A 26,429-nucleotide genomic window follows, 5' to 3' on the forward strand; every position below is an offset into this window, starting at 1 on the left:
GGACAGGTGTTCGTTTTGATGGTCAGGTGTGAGTGTAGATGGTCAGGTGTGAGTATAGATGGTCAGGTGTGAATATAGATGGTCAGGTGTGCGTTTTGATGGTCAGGTGTGAGTATAGATGGTGAGGTGTGAGTGTAGATGGTCAGGTGTGAATATAGATGGTCAGGTGTGAATATCGATGGTCAGCTGTGAGTATAGATGGTCAGGTGTGAGTCTCGATGGTCAGGTGTGAGTATCGATGGTCAGGTGTGAGTATAGATGGTCAGGTGTGAATATAGATGGTCAGGTGCGAATATAGCTTGTCAGGTGTGAATATAGATTGTCAGGTGTGAGTTCTGATGGTCAGGTGTGAGTATAGATGGTCAGGTGTGATTATAGATGGTCAGGTGTGAGCATAGATGGTTGGGTGTGAATTTAGATGGTCATGTGTGCGTATAGATGTTCGGATGTGAGTATAGATGGTCAGGCGTGAGTATAGATGGTCGGGTGTGAGTATAGATGGTCGGGTTTGAATATAGATGGTTAGGTGTGAGTGTAGATGGTCAGGTGTGAATATAGATTGTCAGGTGTGAATATAGATGGTCAGGTGTGAATATGGATGGTCACGTGTGAGTATAGATGGTCAGGTGTGAGTATAGATGGCCAGGTGTGAATATAGATGGTCAGGTGTGAGTATAGATGGTCAGGTGTGAATATAGATGGTCAGGTGTGAATATAGATGGTCAGGTGTGAATATCGATGGTCAGGTGTGAGTTTTGATGGTCAGGGGTGAGTATAGATGGTCAGGTGTGAAAGCAGATGGTCAGGTGTGAATATAGATTGTCAGGTGTGAATATAGATTGTCAGTTGTGAATATAGATGGTCAGGTGTGAATATAGATGGTCAGGTGTGAGTATAGATGGTCAGGTGTGAGTATAGATGGTCAGGTGTGAATATCGCTTGTCAGGTGTGAATCTTGATGGTCAGGGGTGAGTATAGATGGCCAGGTGTGAATATAGATTGGCAGGTGCGAATATAGATGGTCAGGTGTGAATATAGATGGTCAGGTGTGAATATAGATTGTCAGTGCTCTACACTAAACAGAGATTTTAAACAGTGCCCTACACTAAACAGAGATTTTAAACAGTGCCCTACACTAAACAGAGATTTTAAACAGTGCCCTACACTAAACAAAGATTTTAAACAGTGTCCTACACTAAACAGAGATTTTAAACAGTGCCCTACACTAAACAGAGATTTTAAACAGTGCCCTACACTAAACAGAGATTTTGAAAAGAGCCCTACACTAAACAGAGATTTTAAACAGTACCCTACACTAAACAGAGATTTTAAACAGTGCCCTACACTAAACAGAGATTTTAAACAGTGCCCGACACTAAACAGAGATTTTAAACAGTGCCCTACACTAAACAGAGATTTAGGTGTGAGTATAGATGGTCAGGTGTGAATGTAGATGGTCAGGTGTGAGTATAGATGGTCAGGTGTGAATATGGATGGTCAGGTGTGAGTATAGATGGTCAGGTGTGAATATAGATGGTCAGGTGTGAATATAGATGGTCAGGTGTGAGTATAGATGGTCAGGTGTGAATATAGATGGTCAGGTGTGAATATAGATGGTCAGGTGTTAATATAGATGGTCAGGCGTGAGTATAGATGGTCAGGTGTGAGTGTAGATGGTCAGGTGTGAGTATAGATGGTCAGGTGTGAATATGGATGGTCAGGTGTGAGTATAGATGGTCAGGTGTGAATATAGATGGTCAGGTGTGAGTATAGATGGTCAGGTGTGAATATAGATGGTCAGGTGTGAGTATAGATGGTCAGGTGTGAATATAGATGGTCAGGTGTGAATATAGATGGTCAGGTGTGAATATAGATGGTCAGGTGTGAGTATAGATGGTCAGGGTTGAATATAGATGGTCAGGTGTGAGTATAGATGGTCAGGTGTGAATATAGATGGTCAGGTGTGAATATAGATGGTCAGGTGTGAGTATAGATTGTCAGGTGTGAATATAGATGGTCAGGTGTGAGTATAGATGGTCAGGTGTGAGTATAGATGGTCAGGTGTGAGTATAGATGGTCCGGGGTCAATATAGTTAGTCAGGGGTGAATATGGGTGGTGAGGGGTGTGGTTAGGTCGTCAGATGTGTATATAGATGGTCGGGTGTGAGTATAGATGGTCAGGTGTGAATATAGAAGGTCAGGTGTGGGTATAGATGGTCAGGTGTGAATATAGACGGTCAGGTGTGAATATAGGTGGTCAGGTGTGGGTATAGATGGTCAGGTGTGAATATAGATGGTCAGGTGTGAATATAGATGGTCAGGTGTGAGTATAGATGGTCAGGTGTGAATATAGATGGTCAGGGGTGAATATTGATCGTCAGGTGTGAATATAGATTGTCAGGTTTGAATATAGATGGTCAGGTGTGAATATAGATGGTCAGGTGTGAGTTTCGATGGTCAGGTGTGAGTATAGATGGTCAGGTGTGAGTTTTGATGGTTAGGTGTGGATATAGATGGTCAGTGGTGAATATAGATGGTCAGGTGTGAATATAGATGGTCAGGTGTGAGTATAGATGGTCAGTTGTGAATATAGATGGTCGGGTGTGAGTGTCGATGGTCAGGTGTGAATATAGATGGTCAGTCGTTCGTATAGATGGTCAGGTGTGTGTATAGATGGTCAGGTGTTAGTATAGATGGTCAGGTGTGAGTATAGATGGTCAGATGTGAATATAGATGGTCAGTTGTTAGTATAGATGGTCCGGTGTGAATATAGATGGTCAGGTGTGAGTATAGATGGTCAGGGGTGATTATAGATGGTCAGGGGTGAATTTAGATGGTCAGGTGTGAGTATAGATGGTCAGGTGTGAGTATAGATGGTCAGTTGTTAGTATAGATGGTCCGGTGTGAATATAGATGGTCAGGTGTGAGTATAGATGGTCAGGGGTGATTATAGATGGTCAGGGGTGAATTTAGATGGTCAGGTGTGAGTATAGATGGTCAGGTGTGAGTATAGATGGTCAGGTGTGAATATAGATGGTCAGGTGTGAGTATAGATTGTCAGGTGTGAATATAGATGGTCAGGTGTGAGTATAGATGGTCCGGGGTCAATATAGTTAGTCAGGGGTGAATATGGGTGGTGAGGGGTGTGGTTAGGTCGTCAGATGTGTATATAGATGGTCGGGTGTGAGTTTAGATGGTCAGGTGTGAGTATAGATGGTCAGGTGTGAAGTTAGATCGTCAGGTGTGAATATAGATGGTCACGTGTGAGTATAGATAGTCAGGTGTGAATATAGATGGTCAGGTGTGAATATAGATTGTCCGGTGTGAGTATTGATGGTCGGGGTGAATTTTGGTGACCGGAATTGGAAGTTTCTGTCCTGTTTGTAAGTCAACCCCACGATGTATAAATACTGGCTTCTATTTGTGTTCCAGGAGCAGTCTGTCAGTCCTTTTTTGGAACCCGTTCCTCCCACATGTCTGGGTTAAAACCCAGAGCTTTGAAATAAAAACCCGCTGTATTTTGACTCATGAATACTCTCAGAGGTAAATTTTATCAATATTCTCAGTTACTCACATTGCTTATCTATAAATTCTCTCCGACTGTCATTTTATCGAACCTGATATCTATTTACAAATCGGAATGATCCCACATTGTTAGTGATGTCGCTGTCAGTCTCTTCCTGGGGAATCTCACCCATACCAGGCTGTTGGTTTGGATAAAGTTTTAGCCCAGCCCGTCTCTCTATCGCAGGCCAGACTCCCCATCAACTGAGGACCGTGTCTGTCTGGTGGTTAATACAGCAATAGGTCCTTTTCCCACCTGACACAGAATCGGTCCTTATTAGTTTCACCGTAGCCCAGTCTCCGGGTGTCGGCAGTTTGGGAGGATTCTCTTTCTGCCAAGCTTATCCCATCACTGTTGATGTTGTTTGGGAGAATGTTCACTCAGTCCCTCAAACTCTGCCTCTCTGTCTCCCACTCACTCTCCTCCTCCCGTTTGCCCGACCACTCACTGGTTGGAAAGGTGTTAACCACATATTCCCCTGGAAAGAGTGGCTCTCTGTTATCCTGCAGGAAAAACTGGACCCGATCGCTTCCTCCATCCATCACGGTGTTGGCTCAGCTGTTCTTCTGTTCATCCGTTCCCCCAATCCTGAACTCTGTGGGTGGTGAAATCTCTGTCTGATCCCTAAAGACTTTCCTCAAACTCTCCCCCCTGTGCAGCCAGTTCTGAGTCTAACTGAAGAGGGATTCCCCGCCTGGATATTATCCCACTGGCCAATATCGTAGCCACGGTTTGAGATGGAAATGCATCGATCAGTAATCGCTAAACAGGAAGTTTTTCCCTTTTATTCCAGGGAACGATCCTGTGAAATCCATTTGCGAGCATTCCCGTGGACCCCCCTCAGCTGCTTTCACACCTTGGTCACCGAATGTTGCCCTGGGTCCACTTGTGTAGACTGAATGTTACCCCCCCTGTCTCCATCATCTCTTCCACCACCAACAATTCTCCCTGAAACTGACCAAATGTGTCCTCTGCAGTGTGGCCGACTCCATCTGGAATAAGGTCTGTTGTGTTGCCTCTGGAGCTATTATTTTTCCTTTCCTTCCCCTAACGCTGTCTTGTCTCTTTTTACCCCCACCCCCAGCACCCCCGGCACCCCCATCTTCTCCAATTCTGATCTTCCTCATCTGAGGCCTGTCCCAGTCCCTGTTTTACACCAATATTTCTTCCCTCTTTGGCTGTTATCTGTGTCACGGCCAACTCTTGTTTGAACAATTCTGTCAGTTTGGGGAGACCCAGTGAGTCTCCTCTGCACCCCCAGGATATCCTTTTCTCAAGTCAGGAGACCAAAACTGTCCACAGTAACTCCAGATGTGTCCTCCCCAGCACCTTATACATAACCTCGCTGCTTTTAAACTCCATCCCTCCAGCAACGAAGGACAAAATTCCAGTTTCCTTCTTCATCCCCTGCTGCAAACCAACTCCTTGAGATTCCTGCACAAGGACGCCCAGATCCCTCTGCACAGCTGGGATTTTTTTCCCATTGAAAGAATAGTCCATCTTGCTGTTGTTCCTGCCATTTCTTGAGATGACATGGAGTGAATCAAAGTGGCTGAGGACTGATATCTGGGTTGCTGGGGCCCACTGGAGGAGGCCAGGAGGTTCATCGGCTCAGCACTCTGGCTGAAGACTATTGTAGATTAGGTGGATTGGCCAGGCTAAATTCCCCTCAGTGTCCCAAGATGTGTACGAGCAGTAGATTGGCCATGATAAATGGCCCCTCAGCGCCCAAAAATGTGTAGGTTTAGTAGATTGGCCATGCTAAATTGTTCCTTAGTGTCCCAAGATGTGTCGGTTCAGTTAATTGGCCATGCTAAATATCTCCTTCCTATTCCAAGGTGTGTAGATTAGGTGGATTGGCCGTGCTAAATTGCCCCTTACTGTCCCAAATATGTAGGTTAGGTGGATTGGAAATGCTAATTTGCCACTTAGTGTGGCAAGATTTGTAGGTTAGGTGGATTGGCCAGACTAAATTGCCCCTTAATGTCCCAAGATGTGTGGATTAGGTTTATTGGCCATGCCAAATTCCCCATCTTGTGCTAAGATGTGTAGGTTGGGTGGATTGGCCATGATAAATTGCCCCTGAGTGTCCCAATATGTGTACGAGAGGTGGATTGGTCAGGCTAAATTGCCCCTTAGTGTCCCAATCCGTGTATGAGAGATGGATTGGAGATGCTAAATTCCCCTTAGTATTCCAAGGTGTGTACGAGGTGTGAACTGATCTTGTTAAATTGCCGCTTTGTCTCCCAAGCAGTGTACAAGATGTGGATTGACCGCGCTAAATTCACTTGAGTGTTCCAAAATGTGTACAGGAGGTGTATTTGCCTTGTTAAATTGCTCCTTAGTGTCCCAAGATGTGTACCAGAGCTGGATTGGCCATCCTTAGATGCTAAAGATGTGGATGAGAGGTCAATTGGACATGTTAAAATCCCGTTTGTGTCCCAAGCTGTGTACAAGAGGTGGATTGGCCGTGCTAAATTATCCCTTATTGCTAAATTCCCCTGAGTGTCCTAAGCTGAGTAGGTTAGGTGGATTGGCCAAGCTAAATTGCACATTAGTGTCCCAAGGTGTGTACAAGAGATGGATTAGCCATGCTAAATTTCCCATGGGTGTACAAGGATGTGTAGGATACGTGGATTGGCCATGATAAGTGGCCTCTTAGTATCCCAAGATGTGTAGATTAGGTAGATTGGCCATGCTAAATTGTCCCTGACTGTCACAGACGATATACAAGAGGAGGATTGGCCAAGCTAAATTGCCTTTTAGTGTACTGTTTAAAATCTCTGTTTAGTGTAGGGTACTGTTTAAAATCTCCGTTTAGTGTAGGGTACTGTTTAAAATCTCTGTTTAGTGTAGGGTACTGTTTAAAATCTCTGTTTAGTGTAGGGTACTGTTTAAAATCTCTGTTTAGTGTAGGGTACTGTTTAAAATCTCTGTTTAGTGTGGGGTACTGTTTAAAATCTCCATTTAGTGTAGGGCACTGTTTAAAATCTCTGTTTAGTGTTGGGCACTGTTTAAAATCTCTGTTTAGTGTAGGGTACTGTTTAAAATCTCTGTTTAGTGTAGGGCACTGTTTAAAATCTCTGTTTAGTGTAGGGCACTGTTTAAAATCTCTGTTTAGTGTAGAGTACTGTCTAAAATCTCCGTTTAGTGTAGGGCGCTGTTTAAAATCTCTGTTTAGTGTAGGGTACTGTTTAAAATCTCTGTTTAGTGTCGGGCACTGTTTAAAATCTCTGTTTAGTGTAGGGTACGGTTTAAAATCTCTGTTTAGTGTAGGGCACTGTTTAAAATCTCTGTTTAGTGTAGGGTACTGTTTAAAATCTCCGTTTAGTGTAGGGCACTGTTTAAAATCTCTGTTTAGTGTAGGACACTGTTTAAAATCTCTGTTTTGTGTAGGGCACTCTTTAAAATATCTGCTTAGTGTCGGGCACTGTTTAAAATCTCTGTTTAGTGTAGGGCACTGTTTAAAATCTCTGTTTAGTGTAGGGTACTGTTTAAAATCTCTGTTTAGTGTAGGACACTGTTTAAAATCTCTGTTCAGTGTAGGGCACTGTTTAAAATCTCTGTTTAGTGTAGGGCACTGTTTAAAATCTCTGTTTAGTGTAGGGCACTCTTTAAAATATCTGTTTAGTGTCGGGCACTGTTTAAAATCTCTGTTTAGTGTAGGACACTGTTTGAAATCTCTGTTTAGTGTAGGGTACTGTTTAAAATCTCTGTTTAGTGTAGGGCACTGTTTAAAATCTCTGTTTAGTGTAGGACACTGTTTAAAATCTCTGTTTAGTGTAGGGTACTGTTTAAAATCTCTGTTTAGTGTAGGGCACTGTTTAAAATCTCTGTTTAGTGTAGGACACTGTTTAAAATCTCTGTTTAGTGTAGGGTACTGTTTAAAATCTCTGTTTAGTGTAGGGTACTGTTTAAAATCTCTGTTTAGTGTAGGGCACTGTTTAAAATCTCTGTTTAGTGTAGGGCACTGTTTAAAATCTCTGTTTAGTGTAGGGCACTGTTTAAAATCTCTGTTTAGTGTAGGGTACTGTTTAAAATCTCTGTTTAGTGTAGGGCACTGTTTAAAATCTCTGTTTAGCGTAGGGCACTGTTTAAAATCTCTGTTTAGTGTAGGGTACAGTTTAAAATCTCTGTTTAGTGTAGGGCACAGTTTAAAATCTCTGTTTAGTGTAGGGTACTGTTTAAAATCTCTGTTTAGTGTAGGGCACTGTTTAAAATCTCTGTTTAGCGTAGGGCACTGTTTAAAATCTCTGTTTAGTGTAGGGCACAGTTTAAAATCTCTGTTTAGTGTAGGGCACTGTTTAAAATCTCTGTTTAGTGTAGGGCACTGTTTAAAATCTCTGTTTAGTGTAGGGTACTGTTTAAAATCTCTGTTTAGTGTAGGGTACTGTTTAAAATCTCTGTTTAGTGTAGGGTACTGTTTAAAATCTCTGTTTAGTGTAGGGCACTGTTTAAAATCTCTGTTTAGTGTAGGGCACTGTTTAAAATCTCTGTTTAGTGTAGGGTACTGTTTAAAATCTCTGTTTAGTGTAGGGCACTGTTTAAAATCTCTGTTTAGTGTAGGGCACTGTTTAAAATCTCTGTTTAGTGTAGGTTACTGTTTAAAATCTCTGTTTAGTGTAGGGCACTGTTTAAAATCTCTGTTTAGTGTAGGGCACTGTTTAAAATCTCTGTTTAGTGTAGGGTACTGTTTAAAATCTCTGTTTAGTGTAGGGCACTGTTTAAAATCTCTGTTTAGTGTAGGGCACTGTTTAAAATCTCTGTTTAGTGTGGGACACTGTTTAAAATCTCCGTTTAGTGTAGGGTACTGTTTAAAATCTCTGTTTAGTGTAGGGTACTGTTTAAAATCTCTGTTTAGTGTAGGGTACTGTTTAAAATCTCCGTTTAGTGTAGGGTACTGTTTAAAATCTCTGTTTAGTGTAGGGTACTGTTTAAAATCTCTGTTTAGTGTAGGGCACTGTTTAAAATCTCTGTTTAGTGTAGGGCACTGTTTAAAATCTCTGTTTAGTGTCGGGTACTGTTTAAAATCTCTGTTTAGTGTAGGGCACTGTTTAAAATCTGTTTAGTGTAGGGTACTGTTTAAAATCTCTGTTTAGTGTAGGGCACTGTTTAAAATCTCTGTTTAGTGTAGGGCACTGTTTAAAATCTCTGTTTAGTGTAGGGCACTGTTTAAAATCTCTGTTTAGTGTAGGGCACTGTTTAAAATCTCTGTTTGGTGTGGGACACTGTTTAAAATCTCTGTTTAGTGTAGGGTACTGTTTAAAATCTCTGTTTAGTGTAGGGCACAGTTTTTTTTTTAATCTGACCCTGAGTTCAGCTCCTGAACCCTGAGCCCTTCCCCAGGGACAGGACCTAAACCCTGAGCCCTGACCCCGACCCCATGTTCAGCTCCTGAACCCTGACCCTGACCCTAACCTGAGTTCAGCTCCCGAACCCTGAGCCCTGACCTCGAGGACAGACCCTGAACCCTGAGCCCTGACCCCGAGTTCATCTCCTGTAACCGCCTCTGTCTCTCTCTCTCTGCCTCTCTCTATGTGTCTCTCTCACTCTGTCTCTCTCTCTCTCTTACTCTGTCTGTCTCTGTCTTTAGGTTTAGGGCTAGGGTTAGGGTTAGAGTTAGGTTTAGGGTTAGGGTTAGAGTTCGAGTTCATGTTCGGGTTCGGGCTAGGTTTTGGGTTCGATCGTATTCGCGTTCGTGTTAGGGTTAGTATTATGATTAGGGTTTGGGTTAGGGTTATGTTTAGAGTTAGGGTTGGGGTTAGGGTTAGAATTAGATTTAAGGTTAGGGTTAGGATTTGGGTTCGAGTTAGGGTTAGGGTTAGGATTAGAGTTGGGGATAGGGTTAGGATTAGACTTAGGGATAGGGTTAGGGTTAGAGTTACGGTAAAGATTACAGTTAGGGTTAGCGTTAGAGTTAGCTTTAGGGTTAGGGATAGGGTTAGGACTTGGGATAGGGATAGGATTAGGGTTAGGGGTAGGTTAAGGTTCGTGTTAGGGTTAGAGTTCGGGTTAGGTTAGGTTTAGGATAAGAGTTAGGGTTCGGGTTTGAGTTCAGGTTCAGATTAGGGTTAGGGTTAGGGTTAGAGTTATGGTCAGAGTCAGGGTTAGGGTTTGGATTAGAGTTAGGGATTGGGTTAGGATTAGATTTAGGGTTAGGATTACAGTTCGGGTTCGAGTTAGGTTAGGACTAGGGTTAGTGTTAGAGTTAGTATTAGGGTTAGGGATAGGGTTAGGATTAGATTTAGGGTTAGCGTTAGAGTTCGCATTAGGGTTAGGGATAGGGTTGGGGATAGGGATAGGGTTCGGTTTAGGGATAGGGTTAGGGTTAGGTTAGGGTTTGCATTCAAGTTTGGGTTAGGTCTCGGGCTCGGGTTAGAGTAAGGTGTCGGGTTAGGGTTAGAGTTAGGGTTAGGGTTAAGATTAGATTTAGGGTTGGGGTTCATCTTCGTGTTAGGATTCGGGTTTGGGTTCGAGTTAGGGTTCAGGTTTAGATAAGGGTTAGAGTTCAGGTTAGGTTTAGGGCTAGTTAGTGTTAGATTTGGTGTTAGGGCTCGGGTGGGGCTAGTGCTTGGGTTGGTGTTAGGGTTGGAATTAGGGTCAGGATTAGGGTTAAGGTTAGAGTGATGGTTAGTTTTAGGGTTTGGGTTAGGTTTCGGGTTAGGTGTTTGGATTATTGTTAGGGTTAGGGTTAGGATTAGAGATAGGGTGAGGGTTAGCGTTAGGGTTAGGTTTTGGGTTACGTGTTTGGATTATGGTTAGGGTTCGTGTTAAGATTAGAGTTTGGGTTTGGGTTACGTTTAGGATTAGGTATTTTGATTATGGTTAGGGTTAGGGCTAGTCTTCGTGTTAGTATTAGGTGTTAGTGTTCGTGTTAGAGATGGGTGTTTGGATTATGGTTAGGGTTAGGGTTAGGGTTAGGATTAGGGTGAGGGTTTCGTGTTAGGGTTAGAGTTAGGGTTTGGGTTAGAGTTAGGTGTTAGGGTTAGCTTTTAGTGTTCGGGTTCGGGTTGGGGATTAGGGTGAGGGTTAGGGTTAGTTTTCCTGTTATGGTTAGCGATTCGGGTTCGAATTAGTGTTAGAGGCTTGGATTAGGGTTATGGTCAGGTTTAGGGTTAATGATAGCGTTCGGGGTTAGCGTTAGGGTTTGGGTTCGGGTTGGGGTTATGGTTCGGATTAGGATTGGGTTTAGGGTTAGGGTTATGGTTGGGATTAGGGTTAGGGATATGGTTGGGGTCAGGGTTCGGGGTTCAAGTTAATTATAGGGTTAGGGTTAGGGTTAAGGTTTGGTGTTAGGGTTAAGGTTTGGTGTTTGGGTTAAGGTTTGGTGTTAGGGTTAGGGTTAAGTTCAGGGCTCAGGTTAGCGTTAGATTTAGTGTTAGGGCTGGGATTAGGGCTAGTGCATTAGGGTTAGGGTTCAGGTTATGTTTTGGGTTAAGATATGAGTTAGGGTATGGGTTCGTGTTGGGGTTAGATTTAAGATTAGGTGTTTGGGTTAGAATTAGGGTTAGGGTTAGCATTCGAGTTCAGGTTAGGCTTAGAGTTCAGGTTAGAGTTACGTATAGGGTTAGAATTAGAGTTAGTGTTAGCGTTAGTCTTAGTGTTAGGTTTAGGGTTTGGGTTTGAGTTTGGGTTAGGGTTTATATTCGGGTTAGAACATAAGAACATTAGGTTTAGGGCTAGGGTTAGCGTTAGGGTTAGGATTACAGTTAGGGTTCGAGTTAGGTTAGGGTTAGGGTTCGAGTTAGAGTTAGCGTTAGTGTTCGGAATAGGGTTAGGGTTCGGGATAGCGATAGGGTGAGGGTTAGGGATAGGGTTATGGTTAGGGTTAGGATAGCGTTAGCATTAGAGTTAGGGTTAGGGTTAGGGTTAGTTTTAGGGTTAGCGTTAGAGTTAGGGTTAGGGTTAGGGTTAGACTTAGGGTGAGGGTTAATCTTAGTGATCGGGTTAGGTTTTGGGTTCGAGTTTTGTTTAGGGTTTAGATTAGTGTTTGAGTTAGGGTTATGTTTCGGGCTAGGGTTAGCATTAGGGTTCGGGCGAGAGTTAGGCTTAAGGATACAGTTAGGGTTAGGATTCGGGTTTGAGTTAGGGTGAGGGTTAGGTTTAGGGTTAGGGTTAGGGTTAGGGTTTGTGTTAGAGTTAGGGTTAGGTATAGGATTCGAGTTAGGGTTAGGGTTAGTCTTCGCTTTAGGATTTGGTTTTGGGTTTGAGTTTGGGTTAGGGTTTAGATTAGCGTTGGAGTTAGGGTTCGGTTTAGGGCTAGGGTGAGCGTAGGGTTAGGGTTAGAGTTAGGGTTAGGGTTAGGGTTAGAGTTAGGGTTAGGGTTAGAGTTAGTTTTAGGGTTCAGGTTAGAGTTAGTTTTAGGGTCCAGGTTAGAGTTAGGGTTAGGGTTAGTATTCGGATTATGGTTTGGGTCAGGATTAAGGGTTCAGGTTAGGGTTCGGGATAGGGTTAAGGTTAGAGTTAGGGTGTGGGTTAGGATTACAGTTAGGTTAGGGTTAGGTTAGGGTTAGGCTTCGCGTTAGAGTTAGCATTAGGTTTAGGTTTCGGGTTAGTTTTAGGGTTAGGGTTAGGGTTAGGGTTAGAGTTAGGGTACGGGTTAGGCTTAGCGTTAGATTTAGGATTAGATTTAGGGTTAGGGTTAGGTTTAGGGTTAAGGTTAGAGTTAGCGTTAGAGTCAGCGTTCGGGTTAGGATTAGAGTTAGGGTTATGGTCAGGGTTAGGGTAAGATTTAGGGTTAGGTTAGTGTTAGCATTAGAGTTAGAGTTAGGTTTAGGGTTAGGTTTAGAGTTACGGATAGGGTTAGGGTTTGTCTTCGTGTTCGGATTTGGGTTTGGGTTCGAGTTTGGGTTATGGTTTCGATTAGGGTTAGAGTTAGGGTTAGGTTTAGGGCTCGGGTTAGCGTTTGGGTTATGGTTAGATTTAGGGTTAGGGTTAGGGTTAGCATTAGGATTATGGTTTGGTTTAGGGTGAAGGGTTCGGGTTCGGGTTAGGGTTAGCATTAGAGTTAGGGTTAGATTTCGTCTTAGTGTTCGGATTCGGGTTTGGGTTCAAGTTTGGGTTAGGGTTTAGATTAGGGTTAGAGTTAGGGTTCGGTTTAGGGCTAGGGTTAGGATTAGGGTTGGGTTAGTGTTCGGGTTAGGGTTAGGGTTAGGGTTAGAGTTATGTTTCGGGTTAGGGTTAGGGTTCCGGTTAGGGTTAGGGTTAGGGTTAAGATTAGAGTTCGGGTTTGAGTGAGGGTTCGGGTTTGGGTTAGAGTTGGGCTTGGGTTTGGCTTTGCATTAGAGTTAGTGTTAGATTTAGGGTTAGGGTTAGAGTTACGGATAGGGTTCAGGTTAAAGTTAGGTTTAGGGTTAGGTTCGGGTTAGCGTTAGATTTAGGGTTAGGGTTAGAATTAGAATTAGGGTGAGGGTTGGAGTTTGGGTTCGGTTTTAGATTAGGGTTAGAGTTAGGCTTAGGTTTAGGGCTCGGGTTATCGTTAGGATTCGGGTTAGAGTTAGGGTTCAAGTTAGGTTTAGGGTTAGGGTTACAGTTAGGGATAAGATTAGGATTAGAGTTTGGGATAGGGTTAGGGTGAGAGTTAGGGTTAGGTTTAGGATTACATTTTGGGTTAGAGTTACTTTAGAGTTAGGCTTTGCGTTAGAGTTCGCGTTATGGTTCGCCATAGGGTTAGGTTTTGGGATAGGGATAGGGTTAGGTTTTGGGATAGGGATAGGGTTAGGTTTTGGGATCGGGATAGGGTTAGGTTTTGGGATAGGGATAACATAGAACATAGAACATAGAACACTACAGCGCAGAACAGGCCCTTCGGCCCACGATGTTGCGCCGACCAGTTACAAAAACAATGACCCACTAGCCTATACCAATCCCTTTTCGTCCATAAACCTATCCAGAGATCTCTTAAACGCCCCCAAACTAGACGCATTTACAACTGCAGCAGGCAGGGCATTCCAATCCCTCACCACCCGCTGGGTAAAGAACCTACCCCTGACATCCGTCCTGTAGCTACCCCCCCTTAATTTAAAGCCATGCCCCCTCGTGCTAGCTTTCTCCATCCGAGGGAAAAGGCTATCACTATCCACCCTATCTAAACCTCTAATCATCTTATATGTTTCAATAAGATCCCCTCTTAGCCGCCTTCTTTCCAACGAAAACAACCCTAAATCCCTCAGTCTCTCCTCATAGGACCTCCCCACCATACCAGGCACCATCCTAGTAAACCTCCTCTGCACCCTCTCCAACGCCTCCACATCCTTCTTGTAATGCGGGGACCAGAACTGCACACAGTACTCCAAGTGCGGCCGCACTAGAGTAGTGTACAGTTGCAACATTACACTGCGACTCCTAAATTCAATCCCCCTACCAATAAACGCCAAGACACCGTATGCCTTCTTGACAACCTTATCTACTTGATTCCCAACTTTCAGGGATCTATGTACACACACACCTAGATCCCTCTGTTCATCCACACTATTCAAAGTCCTCCCGTTAGCCCTATACTCGACACATCTGTTGCTCCTACCAAAGTGAATTACCTCACACTTCTCCGCATTAAATAGGGTTAGGTTTTGGGATAGGGATAGGGTTAGGTTTTGGGTTAGTGACAGGGTTAGGTCTAGAGTTCGGGTTAAGTTTAGGATTAGCGTTAGAGTTCGAGTTCGGTATGGGATTAGAGTTAGGGTTAGGGTTAGGGTTCATCTTAGTGTTAGGATTAGGGTTTGGATTCGAGTTTGGGTTCGGGTTTAGATTAGGGTTCGAGTTAGGATTGGGGTTTGAGTTCGGGATAGGATTAGGATGAGTGTTAGGGATAGGTAGCGTTCGGGTTAGGATTACAGTTAGGGTTAGAGTTAGGTTAGGTTTAGGGTTACTGTTAGATTTAGCGTTACGTTTAAGGATAGGGATAGGGTTCGGGTTAGGGATAGGGTTCGGGTTAGGGATAGGGTCAGGTTCGGGTTAGCATTCGAGTTAGGGTTAGGTTTATGGTTAGTGCTTAGGGTTAGGGTTAGGGTTAGGGTTAGAGTTAGGGTTAGGGTTAGGGTTAGAGTTAGGGTTAGGGTTAGGGTTAGGATTAGAGTTAGGGTTAGGTTTAGGGTTAGGGTTAGGGAGCGAGTTAGGATTAGATTTAGGGATAGGCTTAGGGTTAGAGTTAGGGTTAGAGTTAGGGTTAGGATTACAGTTAGGGTTCGAATTAGGTTAGGGTTATGTTTAGCGTTCGAGTTAGCGTTCGGGTTAAGGATAGCGATAGGGATAGGTTTCGGGTTCGGGATAGGGTTAGGGTTAGGGTTAGGTTAGGGTTAGCATTAGAGTCAGCGTTTGGTTTAGGTTTAGTGTTATGGGTAAGGTTATGGTTAGAGTTCGGGTTTGGTTTACAATTAGAGTTAGTGTTCGGGTTTGGATTGGGGTTCGGGTTCGCGTTAGTCTTTGTGTTAGGATTAGTGTTTGAGTTCGAGTTAGAGTTAGGGTTTAGATTAGGGGTCGAGTTAGGGTTAGGTTTAGGGCTCGGGTTAGCATTAGATTTAGTGTTCGGGCTCGGGTTAGGGCTAGTGCATGGGTTAGGGTTAGGGTTAGGGTTGGAGTTAGGGTTCAGATTAGGGTTAAGTTTAGGGTTTTTGGATCGTGTTACGGTTACGGTTAAGTTGAGATTTAGGGTTATGTTAGGGTTCAGGTTAGGATTAGAGTTAAGGTGAGGGTTAGTGTTAGGGTCAGGTTTAGGGTTTAGGTGTTTGGATTATGGTTCGGTTTAGGGTTAGGATTAAAGTTAGGGTTAGGGTTAGGTTTAGGATTTGGTATTTGGATTATTGTCAGGGTTAGTGTTAGGGCTAGGGTTCGTGTTCGGGATAGTTGTTAGGGTTAGGTGTTTGGATTATGGTGAGGGTTAAGGTTCAGATTAGAGTTAGGGTTCAGGTTCGGTATGAGGGTTGGTGTTAGGGTTGAGGTTAGGGTTAGCGTTAAGTGTTAAGGTTCGGTTTAGGGATTAGGGTTAGGGTTAGTTTTACTGTTATGGTTAGCGATTAGGGTAAGAGTTAGTGTTAGGGTCTTGTATTAGGGTTAAGGTTCAGTTTAGGGTTAATGATAGGGTTAGGGTTTCGCATGACGGTGAGGGTTAGGGTTAGGGTTATTGTTGGGATTGGGGTTAGTGTTAGAGATATGGTTGGGGTTAGGGCTGGGGGTTAGAGTTAATGATAGGGTTAGGGTTCGGGTGAGGCCATCGGGTTAGAGTTTGGTGTTAGGGTTAGGGTTACGGTCTGGGTTAGGGTTGGGTGTAGGTTTTTGGTTGTCTTCACGTTAGTGTTAGGGTAAGGGTTTGGGTTAGGGTTAGGCATTAGGGTTAGGGTTATGGTCTGGGTTCTGATTAGGGTTAGGGTTAGGGTTAGGGTTAGGGTTAGTGTTAGGGTTTGGGTTCGGCATTAGGGTTTGGGTTTGGTGTTAGGGTTACATTCTGGGTTATGGTTAGGGTTAGTGTTAGGGTTACGTTTAGGTTTATGGTTGGTGTTAGGGTTATGGTCTGGGTTATGGTTAAGGTTAGGTTTAGGTTTGTAGTTCGAGTTAGGATTAGGGTTGGGTTAGGGTTAGGCATTAGGGTTTGGGTTAGGGTTAGGGTTAGGGTTAGCGTGAGGGTTAGGGTTAGGGTTAGTGTTAGCGTTAGGGCTAGGGTTAGGATTAGGGTTAGGCATTAGGGTTAGGGTTTGGTGTTTGCGTTACGGTCCGGGTTATGGTTAGGTTTAGGTTTATGATTAGTGTTAGCGTTATGGTTAGGGTAAGGGTTTGGGTTAGGGTTAGGCGTTAGGGTTTGGTGTTAGGGTTATGGTTATGGTCTGGGTTCTGGTTCGGGATAGGGTTAGGGTTAGGTTTTGGCATTAGGGTTAGGGATTGGCATTAGGGTTACGGTCTGTGTTAGGGTTACGTTCTGGGTTAGGGTTACGGTGTGGGTTAGGATTAGGTTTAGGATTCGGTTTATAGTTAGTGTTAGCATTAGGGTTAGGGTTTGTCATTACGGTTAGGGTTTGGTGTTATGGTTACAGTCTGGGTTATGGTTATGGTTAGATTATGGTTCGGTTTATGTTTATAGTTAGTGTTATTGTTCGGGTTAGAGTTAGGGTTATGGTTAGGCATTAGGGTTAGGTTCTGGGTTATGGTTAGGGTTGAGTTTAGGCATTAGGGTTAGGGTTAGGGTTAGCGTTCAGGTTAGGGTTAGGGTGACTGTTAGCTCTGTGATTCTCTGTCTTGATGTCTCTGATTCTCTTTGTCTCTCAGTCTCTGTATCTCTGAGGACTTTTGTCTCTGAGTGTCTGTGTCTCTCTGTCTGTGTGTGTGTGTGTGTCTGAGTCTCTTAGACTCTGAGTCTCTGTGTGTCTGTGTCCCTGTATCTCTGTGTCTCTGAGTCCCTGAGTCCCAGAGTCCCAGAATCAGAAACTCAGTGAATCTCTGTGTCTCTGTTTCACTGAGTTTCTGATTCTCTATGTCACTGAGTCTCTGTGTCTCTCTGTCTCGGTTCCTCTGAGTGTCTGAGTCTCTGAGTCTGTGTCCAGGTGTCTCTGTGTCTCTGAGTTTCTGTCTCTCAGTGTCTTTGAATCTCTATGTCTCTCTGTCTCTTTTTCCCTGACCCTCTGTGTCCCTGAGTCTCTCTGGTTCTGAGTCTCCGAATCTCTGTGTCTCTGTGTCTGTGAGTCTCTCTGTCTCTGACTGCCTGTGTCTCTGTGACTCTGTCTCCCTGTGCCTCTGACCCTCGGTGTCTCTGAGTTTCTGTCTTTCTGTATCTGGGGGTCAGGGTTCAGGGCCTGTCCTCAGGTCAATGTTCAGGGTCAGGGTTTGGGACCTGTGCTCGGGGACAGGGTGCAGGGCCTGTTCTCAGGGTCAGGGTTCGGGTGCAGTCCTGGGGGTCGGAGTCAAGGCCTGTTTCCAGAGTCTGGGTTCATGGCCGGCCCTGAGGGTCAGGGTTCGGTGCCTGTTCTCAGGGTCAGGGTTCATTGCCGCTCCTTGGGGTCAGGTTCACCGTTTGACGCCTGTACTTGGGGTCAGGGTTCAGGGCTGGGGGACTGTACTTGGGGTAAGGGTTCAGGGTTGGGGGACTGTACTTGGGGTCAGGGGTCAGGGTTCAGGGTTGGGGGACTGTACTTGGGTTCAGGGTTCAGATTTGGGGGACTGTACTTGGGGTCAGGGGTCAGGGTTCAGGGTTGGGGGACTGTACTTGGGGTAAGAGTTCAGGGTTGGGGGACTGTACTTGGGGTCAGGGGTCCGGGTTCAGGGTTTGGGCGACTGTACTTGGGTTCAGAGTTCAGGGTTCCGGGTTGGGGGACTGTACATGGGGTCAGAGTTCAGGGTTCAGGGTTGGTTGACTGTACTTGGGGTCAGGGTTCAGGGTTGGGGGACTGTAGTTGGGGTCAGAGTTCACATTGGGGGACTGTACTTGGGGTCAGGGGTCAGGGTTCAGGGTTGTGGTACTGCAATTGGGGTCAGGGTTCAGGGTTGGGGATTGTACTTGGGGTCAGGGTTCAGGGTTCGGGGTTGGGGGACTGTACTTGGGGTCAGTGTTCGGGGTTCATTTTTGGGGGACTGTACTTGGGGTCAGGGTTCAGGGTTCAGGGTTGGGGGACTGTACTTGGGGTCAGGGGTCAGGGTTCAGGGTTGGGGGACTGTACTTGGGGTCAGGGTTCAGGGTTGGGGGACTGTACTTGGGGTCAGGGGTCAGGGTTGGGGGACTGAACTTGGGCTCAGTTTTCCGGGTTCAGGGTTGGGCGACTGTATTCGGGGTCAGGGTTCAGGGTTCAGGGTTGGGGGGCTGTACTTGGTGTCAGGGGTCATGGTTCAGGATTGGGGGAATGTACTCGGGATCAGGGTTCAGGGTTGCGGGACTGTACTTGGGGTCAGAGTTCAAGGTTGGGGGACTGTACTAGGGGTCAGGGGTCAGGTTTCAGGGTTGGGAGACTGTACTTGGGGTCAGGGTTCGGGGTACATGGTTGGGTGTCTGTATTTGAGGTCAGGGGTCAGGGTTCAGGGTTGGGGGACTGTGCTCGGGGTCAGGGTTCAGGCTTCAGGGTTGGGGGACTGTATTTGGGGTCAAGGTTCAGGGTTAAGTAAATGTACTTGGGGTCAGAGTTCAGGGTTCAGTGTTGGGGGACTGTATTTTTATGTCAGGGTTCAGGGTTGGGGGACTGTACGTGGGGTCAGGGGTCAGGGTTCAGGGTTGGGGGACTGTACTTGGGGTAAGGGTTCAGGGTTGGGGGACTGTACTTGGGGTCAGAGTTCAGGGTAGGGGGACTGTACTAGGGGTCAGAGTTCAGGGTTCAGGGTTGGGGGACAATACTTGCTGTCAGAGTTCAGGGTTCAGTGTTTGGGGACTGTACTTGGGGTCAGGGTTCAGGGTTGTGGGACTGAATTTGGGGTCAGAGTTCACGTTGGGGGACTGTACTTGGGGTCAGGGGTCAGGGTTCAGGGTTGTGGTACTGCAATTAGGGTCAGGGTTCAGGGTTGGGGATTGTACTAGGGGTCAGGGGTCAGGTTTCCGGGTTGGGGGACTGTACTTGGGGTCAGAGTTCGGGGTTCATTTTTGGGGGACTGTACTTGGGGTCAGGGGTCAGGGTTCAGTATTGAGGGACTTTACTTGGGGTCAGAGTTCAGGGTTCAGGGTTGGGGGACTGTACTTGGGTTCAGGGGTCAGGGTTCAGGGTTGGGGGACTGTACTTGGGTTCAGGGGTCAGGGATCAGGGTTGGGGGACTGTACTCGGGGTCAGGGTTCGGGATTCAGGGTTGGGGGACTATACTTGGGGTCAGGGTTCAGGGTTGGGGGAATTGTACTTGGGGTCAGGGGTCAGGGTTGGGGGACTGAACTTGGGCTCAGTTTTCGGGGTTCAGGGTTGGGCGACTGTATTCGGGGTCAGGGGTCATGGTTCAGGATTGGGGGAATGTACTCGGGGTCAGGGTTCAGGGTTGGGGGAATGTAGTTGGGGTCAGAGTTCAGGGTAGGGGGACTGTACTAGGGGTCAGTGTTCAGGGTTCAGGGTTGGGGGACTGTACTTGGGGTCAGAGTTCAGGGTTCACGGTTGGTTGACTGTACTTGGGGTCTGGGTTCAGGGTTGGGGGACTGTACTTGGGGTCAGGGGTCAGGGCTCAGGGTTGTGGGACTTTACTTGGGGTCAGAGTTCAGGGTTCAGGGTTGGGGGACTGTACTTGGGTTCAGGGGTCAGGGTTCAGGGTTGGGGGACTGTACTGGGGTTCAGGGGTCAGGGTTCAGGGTTGGGGGACTGTACTTGGGTTCAGGGGTCAGGGTTCAGTTTTGGGGGAACTGTACTTTGGGTCAGGGTTCAGGGTTCAGGGTTGGGGGACTGTACCTGGGGTCAGGGCTCAGGGTTCAGGGTTGGGGGACTGTACTTGGGGTCAGGGTTCAGGGTTCAGGGTTGGGGGAATGTACTTGGGGTCACGGGTCAGGGTTCAGGTTTGGGGGACTGTACTCGGGGTCAGGGTTCAGGGTTGGGGGTCTGTAGTTGGGGTCAGGGGTCAGGGTTCAGGGTTGGGGGACTGTACTTGGGGTCAGAGTTCAGGGTTCAGGGTTGGGGGAGTGTACTTGGGGTCAGGGTTCAGGGTTGGGGGACTGTACTTGGGGTCAGAGTTTGGGGTTCATTGTTGGGGGACTGTACTTGGGTTCAGGGGTCAGGGTTCAGTGTTGGGGGGCTGTACTCGGGGTCAGGGTTCGGGGTTCGGGGCTGGGGGACTGTACTTGGGTTCAGGGGTGAGGGGTCGGGGTGGGGGGACTGTACTTGGGGTCAGAGTTCAGGGTTCATGGTTGGTGGACTGTACTTGGGGTCAGGGTTCGGGGTTGGGGGACTGTACTTGGGGTCAGGGGTCAGGGTTCAGGGTTGGGGGAATGTACTTGGGGTCAGGGTTCGGGGGTCAGGGTTGGGGGAATGTACTTGGGGTCAGAGTTCAGGATTCAGGGTTGGGGGACTGTACTTGGGGCCAGGGTTCGGGGTTCAGGGTTGGGGGACTGTACTTGGGGTCAGGGGTCAGGTTTGGGGGACTGTACTTGGGGTCAGGGGTCAGGGTTCACTGTTGGGGGACTGTACTTGGGGTCAGGGTTCAGGGTTCAGGGTTAGGGAACTGTACTTGGGGTCAGGGGTCAGGGTTCAGGGTTGGGGGACTTTACTTGGGGTCAGAGTTCAGGGTTCAGGTTTGGGGGACTGTACTTGGGGTCAGGGGTCAGGGTTCAGGGTTGGGGTACTGTACTTGGGGTCAGAGTTCAGGGTTCAGGTTTGGGGGACTGTACTTGTGGTCAGAGGTCAGGGTTCAGGGTTGCGGGACTGTACTTGGGGTCACGTTTCGGGGTTCAGGGTTGAGGGACTGTACTTGGGGTCAGGGTTCAGGGTTGCGGGACTGTACTTGGGGTCGCGTTTCGAGGTTCAGGGTTGAGGGACTGTACTTGGGGTCAGGGGTCAGGGTTCAGGGTTGCGGGACAGTACTTGGGGTCAGAGTTCAAGGTTGGGGGACTGTACTAGGGGTCAGGGGTCGGGTTTCAGGGTTGGGAGAGTGTACTTGGGGTCAGGGTTCGGGGTACAGGGCTGGGTGTCTGTATTTGAGGTCAGGGGTCAGGGTTCAGGGTTGGGGGACTGTGCTCAGGGTCAGGGTTCAGGCTTCAGGGTTGGGGGACTGTATTTGGGGTCAAGGTTCAGGGTTAAGTAAATGTACTAGGGGTCAGAGTTCAGGGTTCAGGGTTGGTTGACTGTACTTGGGGTCTGGATTCAGGGTTGGGGGACTGTACTTGGGGTCAGTGGTCAGGGCTCAGGGTTGTAGCACGGCAATTGGGGTCAGGGTTCAGGGTTGGGGGATTGTACTTGGGGTCAGGGTTCAGGGTTCAGGGTTGAGGGACTTTACTTGGGGTCAGAGTTCAGGGTTCAGGGTTGGGGGACTGTTGTTGGGTTCAGGGGTCAGGGTTCAGGGTTGGGGGACTGTACTGGGGTTCAGGGGTCAGGGTTCAGGGTTGGGGGACTGTAGTTGGGTTCAGGGGTCAGGGTTCTGTTTTGGGGGACTGTACTCGGGGTCAGGGTTCGGGATTCAGTGTTGGGGGACTGTACTTGGGGTCAGAGTTCAGGGTTCAGTGTTGGGGAACTGTACTTTGGGTCAGGGTTCAGGGTTCAGGGTTGGGGGACTGTACCTGGGGTCAGGGGTCAGGGTTCAGGGTTGGGGAACTGTACTTGGGGTCAGGGTTCAAGGTTGGGGGACTGTACTTGGGGTCAGGGATCGGGCTTCTGGGTTGGGGGAATGTACTTGGGGTCACGGGTCAGGGTTCAGGGTTGGGGGTCTGTAGTTGGGGTCAGGGGTCAGGGTTCAGGGTTGGGGGACTGTACTTGGGGTCAGAGTTCAGGGTTCAGGGTTGGGGTACTGTACTTGGGGTCAGAGTTCACGTTGGGGGAGTGTACTTGGGGTCAGGGGTCAGGGTTTAGGGTTGGGGGACTGTACTTGGGGTCAGAGTTCGGGGTTCATTGTTGGGGGACTGTACTTGGGTTCAGGGGTCAGGGTTCAGTGTTGGGGGGCTGTACTCGGGGTCAGTTTTCGGGGTTCAGGATTGGGGGACTGTACTTGGGGTCAAGGGTCAGTGTTGGGGGACTGATCTTGGGGTCAGGGTTCGGGGTTCGGGGCTGGGGGACTGTACTTGGGTTCAGGGGTCGGGGTGGGGGGACTGTACTTGGGGTCAGAGTTCAGGGTTCGTGGTTGGTGGACTGTAATTGGGGTCAGGGTTCAGGGTTGGGGGACTGTACTTGGGGTCAGGGGTCAGGGTTCAGGGTTGGGGGAATGTACTTGGGGTCAGGGTTCGGGGGTCAGGGTTGGGGGAATGTACTTGGGGTCAGAGTTCAGGATTCAGGGTTGGGGGACTGTACTTGGGGTCAGGGTTCGGGGTTCAGGGTTGGGGGACTGTACTTGGGGTCAGAGTTCAGGGTTCAGGTTTGGGGGACTGTACTTGGGTTCAGGGTTCAGGTTTGGGGGTCTGTACTTGGGGTCAGGGGTCAGGGTACAGGGTTGGGGGACTGTACTTGGGTTCAGAGTTCAGGGTTCAGGGTTGGAGGCCTGTACTTGGGGTCAGGGTTCAGGGTTCGGTGTTGGGGGACTGTACTTGGGGTCAGAGTTCAGGGTTCAGTGTTGGGGGACTGTACTTGGGTTCAGGGTTCAGGATTGGGGGACTGTACTTGGGGTCAGGGTTCAGGGTTGAGGGACTGTACTCGTGGTCCGGGTTCAGGGTTCAGGGTTGGGCGACTGTACTTGGGGTCACGGTTCAGGGTTTAGTGTTGGGGGACTGTACTCAGGGTCAGGGTTCGGGGTTCAAGGTTGGGGGACTGTACTTGGGGTCAGAGTTCAGGGTTCAGGGTTGGGGGACTGTACTTGGGGTCAGGGTTCAGGGTTGGAGGACTGTACTTGCGGTCAGAGTTCAGTGTTCGGGGATTGTACTTGGGGTCAGGGTTCAGGGTTCAGGGTTGTGGGACTGTACTTGGGGTCAGGGTTCAGGGTTGGGGGACTGTACTTGGGGTCAGGGTTTGGGGTTCAGGATTGGGGGACTGTATTTGGGGTCAGAGTTCGGGATCAAGGGTTGGGGGACTGTACTCGGTGTCAGGGTTCAGGAGTGGGGGACTGTACTTGGGGTCAGAGTTCGGGGTTCATTTTTGGGGGACTGTACTTGGGGTCAGGGGTCAGGTTCAGTGTTGAGGGACTTTACTTGCGGTCAGAGTTCAGGGTTCAGGGTTGGGGGACTGTACTTGGGTTCAGGGGTCAGGGTTCAGGGTTGGGGGACTGTACTTGGGTTCAGGGGTCAGGGATCAGGGTTGGGGGACTGTACTCGGGGTCAGGGTTCGGGATTCAGGGTTGGGGGACTGTACTTGGGGTCAGGGGTCAGGGTTGGGGGACTGAACTTGGGCTCAGTTTTCGGGGTTCAGGGTTGGGCGACTGTATTCGGGGTCAGGGTTCAGGGTTCAGGGATGGGGGACTGTACTTGGTGTCAGGGGTCATGGTTCAGGATTGGGGGAATGTACTCGGGGTCAGGGTTCAGGGTTGGGGGAATGTAGTTGGGGTCAGAGTTCAGGGTAGGGGGACTGTACTAGGGGTCAGTGTTCAGGGTTCAGGGTTGGGGGACTGTACTTGGGGTCAGAGTTCAGGGTTCAGGGTTGGTTGACTGTACTTGGGGTCTGGGTCAGGGTTGGGGGACTGTACTTGGGGTCAGGGGTCAGGGCTCAGGGTTGTGGGACTTTACTTGGGGTCAGAGTTCAGGGTTCAGGGTTGGGGGACTGTACTTGGGTTCAGGGGTCAGTGTTCAGGGTTGGGGGACTGTACTGGGGTTCAGGGGTCAGGGTTCAGGGTTGGGGGACTGTACTTGGGTTCAGGGGTCAGGGTTCAGTTTTGGGGGACTGTACTCGGGGTCAGGGTTCGGGATTCAGGGTTGGGGGACTGTACTTGGGGTCAGAGTTCAGGGTTCAGGGTTGGGGGAACTGTACTTTGGGTCAGGGTTCAGGGTTCAGGGTTGGGGGACTGTACCTGGGGTCAGGGCTCAGGGTTCAGGGTTGTGGGACTGTACTTGAGGTCAGGGTTCAGGGTTCAGGGTTGGGGGAATGTACTTGGGGTCACGGGTCAGGGTTCAGGTTTGGGGGACTGTACTCGGGGTCAGGGTTCAGGGTTGGGGGTCTGTAGTTGGGGTCAGGGGTCAGGGTTCAGGGTTGGGGGAGTGTACTTGGGGTCAGGGTTCAGGGTTGGGGGACTGTACTTGGGGTCAGAGTTCACGTTGGGGGAGTGTACTTGGGGTCAGGGGTCAGGGTTTTGGGTTGGGGGACTGTACTTGGGGTCAGAGTTCGGGGTTCATTGTTGGGGGACTGTACTTGGGTTCAGGGGTCAGGGTTCAGTGTTGGGGGGCTGTACTCGGGGTCTGGGTTCGGGATTCAGAGTTGGGGGACTGTTCTCGGGGTCAGGGGACAGGGTTCAGGGTTGAGGGACTGTACTTGGGGTCAGGGTTCAGTGTTGGGGGACTGATCTTGGGCTCAGGGTTCGGGGTTCGGGGCTGGGGGACTGTACTTGGGTTCAGGGGTGAGGGGTCGGGGTGGGGGGACTGTACTTGTGGTCAGAGTTCAGGGTTCATGGTTGGTGGACTGTACTTGGGGTCAGGGTTCGGGGTTGGGGGACTACTTGGGGTCAGGGGTCAGGGTTCAGTGTTGGGGGAATGTACTTGGGGTCAGGGTTCGGGGGTCAGGGTTGGGGGAATGTACTTGGGGTCAGAGTTCAGGATTCAGGGTTGGGGGACTGTACTTGGGGCCAGGGTTCGGGGTTCAGGGTTGGGGGACTGTACTTGGGGTCAGGGGTCAGGTTTGGGGGACTGTACTTGGGGTCAGGGGTCAGGGTTCACAGTTGGGGGACTGTACTTGGGGTCAGGGGTCAGGGTTCAGGGTTAGGGAACTGTACTTGGGGTCAGGGTTCAGGGTTGGGAGACTGTACTTGGGGTCAGAGTTCAGGGTTCAGGTTTGGGGGACTGTACTTGGGTTCAGGGTTCAGGTTTGGGGGTCTGTACTTGGGGTCAGGGGTCAGGGTTCAGGGTTGGGGGACTGTACTTGGGGTCAGACTTCAGGGTTCAGGTTTGGGGACTGTACTTGTGGTCAGAGGTCAGGCTTCAGGGTTGCGGGACTGTACTTGGGGTCACGTTTCGGTGTTCAGGGTTGAGGGACTGTACTTGGGGTCAGGGGTCAGGGTTCAGGTTTGCGGGACTGTACTTGGCGTCACGTTTCGGGGTTCAGGGTTGAGGGACTGTACTTGGGGTCAGGGGTCAGGGTTCAGTGTTGCGGGACTGTACTTGGGGTCAGAGTTCAAGGTTGGGGGACTGTACTAGGGGTCAGGGGTCAGGTTTCAGGGTTGGGAGACTGTACTTGGGGTCAGGGTTCGGGGTACAGGGTTGGGTGTCCGTATTTGAGGTCAGGGTTCAGGGTTGGGCGACTGTGCTCAGGGTCAGGGTTCAGGCTTCAGGGTTGGGGGACTGTATTTGGGGTCAATGTTCAGGGTTAAGTAAATGTACTTGGGGTCAGAGTTCAGGGTTCAGTGTTGGGGGACTGTATTTGGGGTCAGGGTTCAGGGTTTGGGGACTGTACTTGGGGTCAGAGTTCAGGGTTGGGGGACTGTACGTGGGGTCAGGGGTCAGGGTTCAGGGTTGGGGGACTGTACTTGGGGTAAGGGTTCAGGGTTGGGGGACTGTACTTGGGTCAGGGGTCAGTGTTCAGGGTTGGGGGGCTGCACTTGTGGTCAGTGTTCAGGGTTCAGGTTTGGGGGACTGTATTTGGGGTCAGAGTTCAGGGTTCAGGGTTGGTTGACTGTACTTGGGGTCAGGGTTCAGGGTTGGGGGACTGTAGTTGGGGTCAGAGTTCACGTTGGGGGACTGTACTTGGGGTCAGGGGTCAGGGTTCAGACTTGTGGTTCTTCAATTGGGGTCAGGGTTCAGGTTTGGGGATTGTACTTGGGGTCAGGGTTCAGGGTTGGGGGACTGTACTTGGGGTCAGTGTTCGGGGTTCATTTTTGGGGGACTGTACTTGGGGTCAGGGGTCAGGGTTCAGTGTTGAGGGACTTTACTTGGGGTCAGAGTTCAGGGTTCAGGGTTGGGGGACTGTACTTGGGTTCAAGGGTCAGGGTTCAGGCTTCGGGGACTGTGCTTGGGTTCAGGGGTCAGGGTTCGTGGTGGGGGGACTGTACTTGGGGTCAGGGTTCTGGGTTGGGGGACTGAACTTGGGGTCAGGGTTCGGGGTTCTGGGTTGGGGGACTGTACTTGGCTTCAGGAGTCAGGTTTCGTGGTGGGGGGACTGTACTTGGGGTCAGAGTTCAGGGTTCAGGGTTGGGGGACTGTACTCGGGGTCAGAGT

Source organism: Carcharhinus amblyrhynchos, unplaced genomic scaffold (genome assembly GCF_965287045.1).
Source record: "Carcharhinus amblyrhynchos unplaced genomic scaffold, sCarAmb.v2.hapA chromosome_158, whole genome shotgun sequence".
Lineage (NCBI taxonomy): Eukaryota > Metazoa > Chordata > Chondrichthyes > Carcharhiniformes > Carcharhinidae > Carcharhinus > Carcharhinus amblyrhynchos.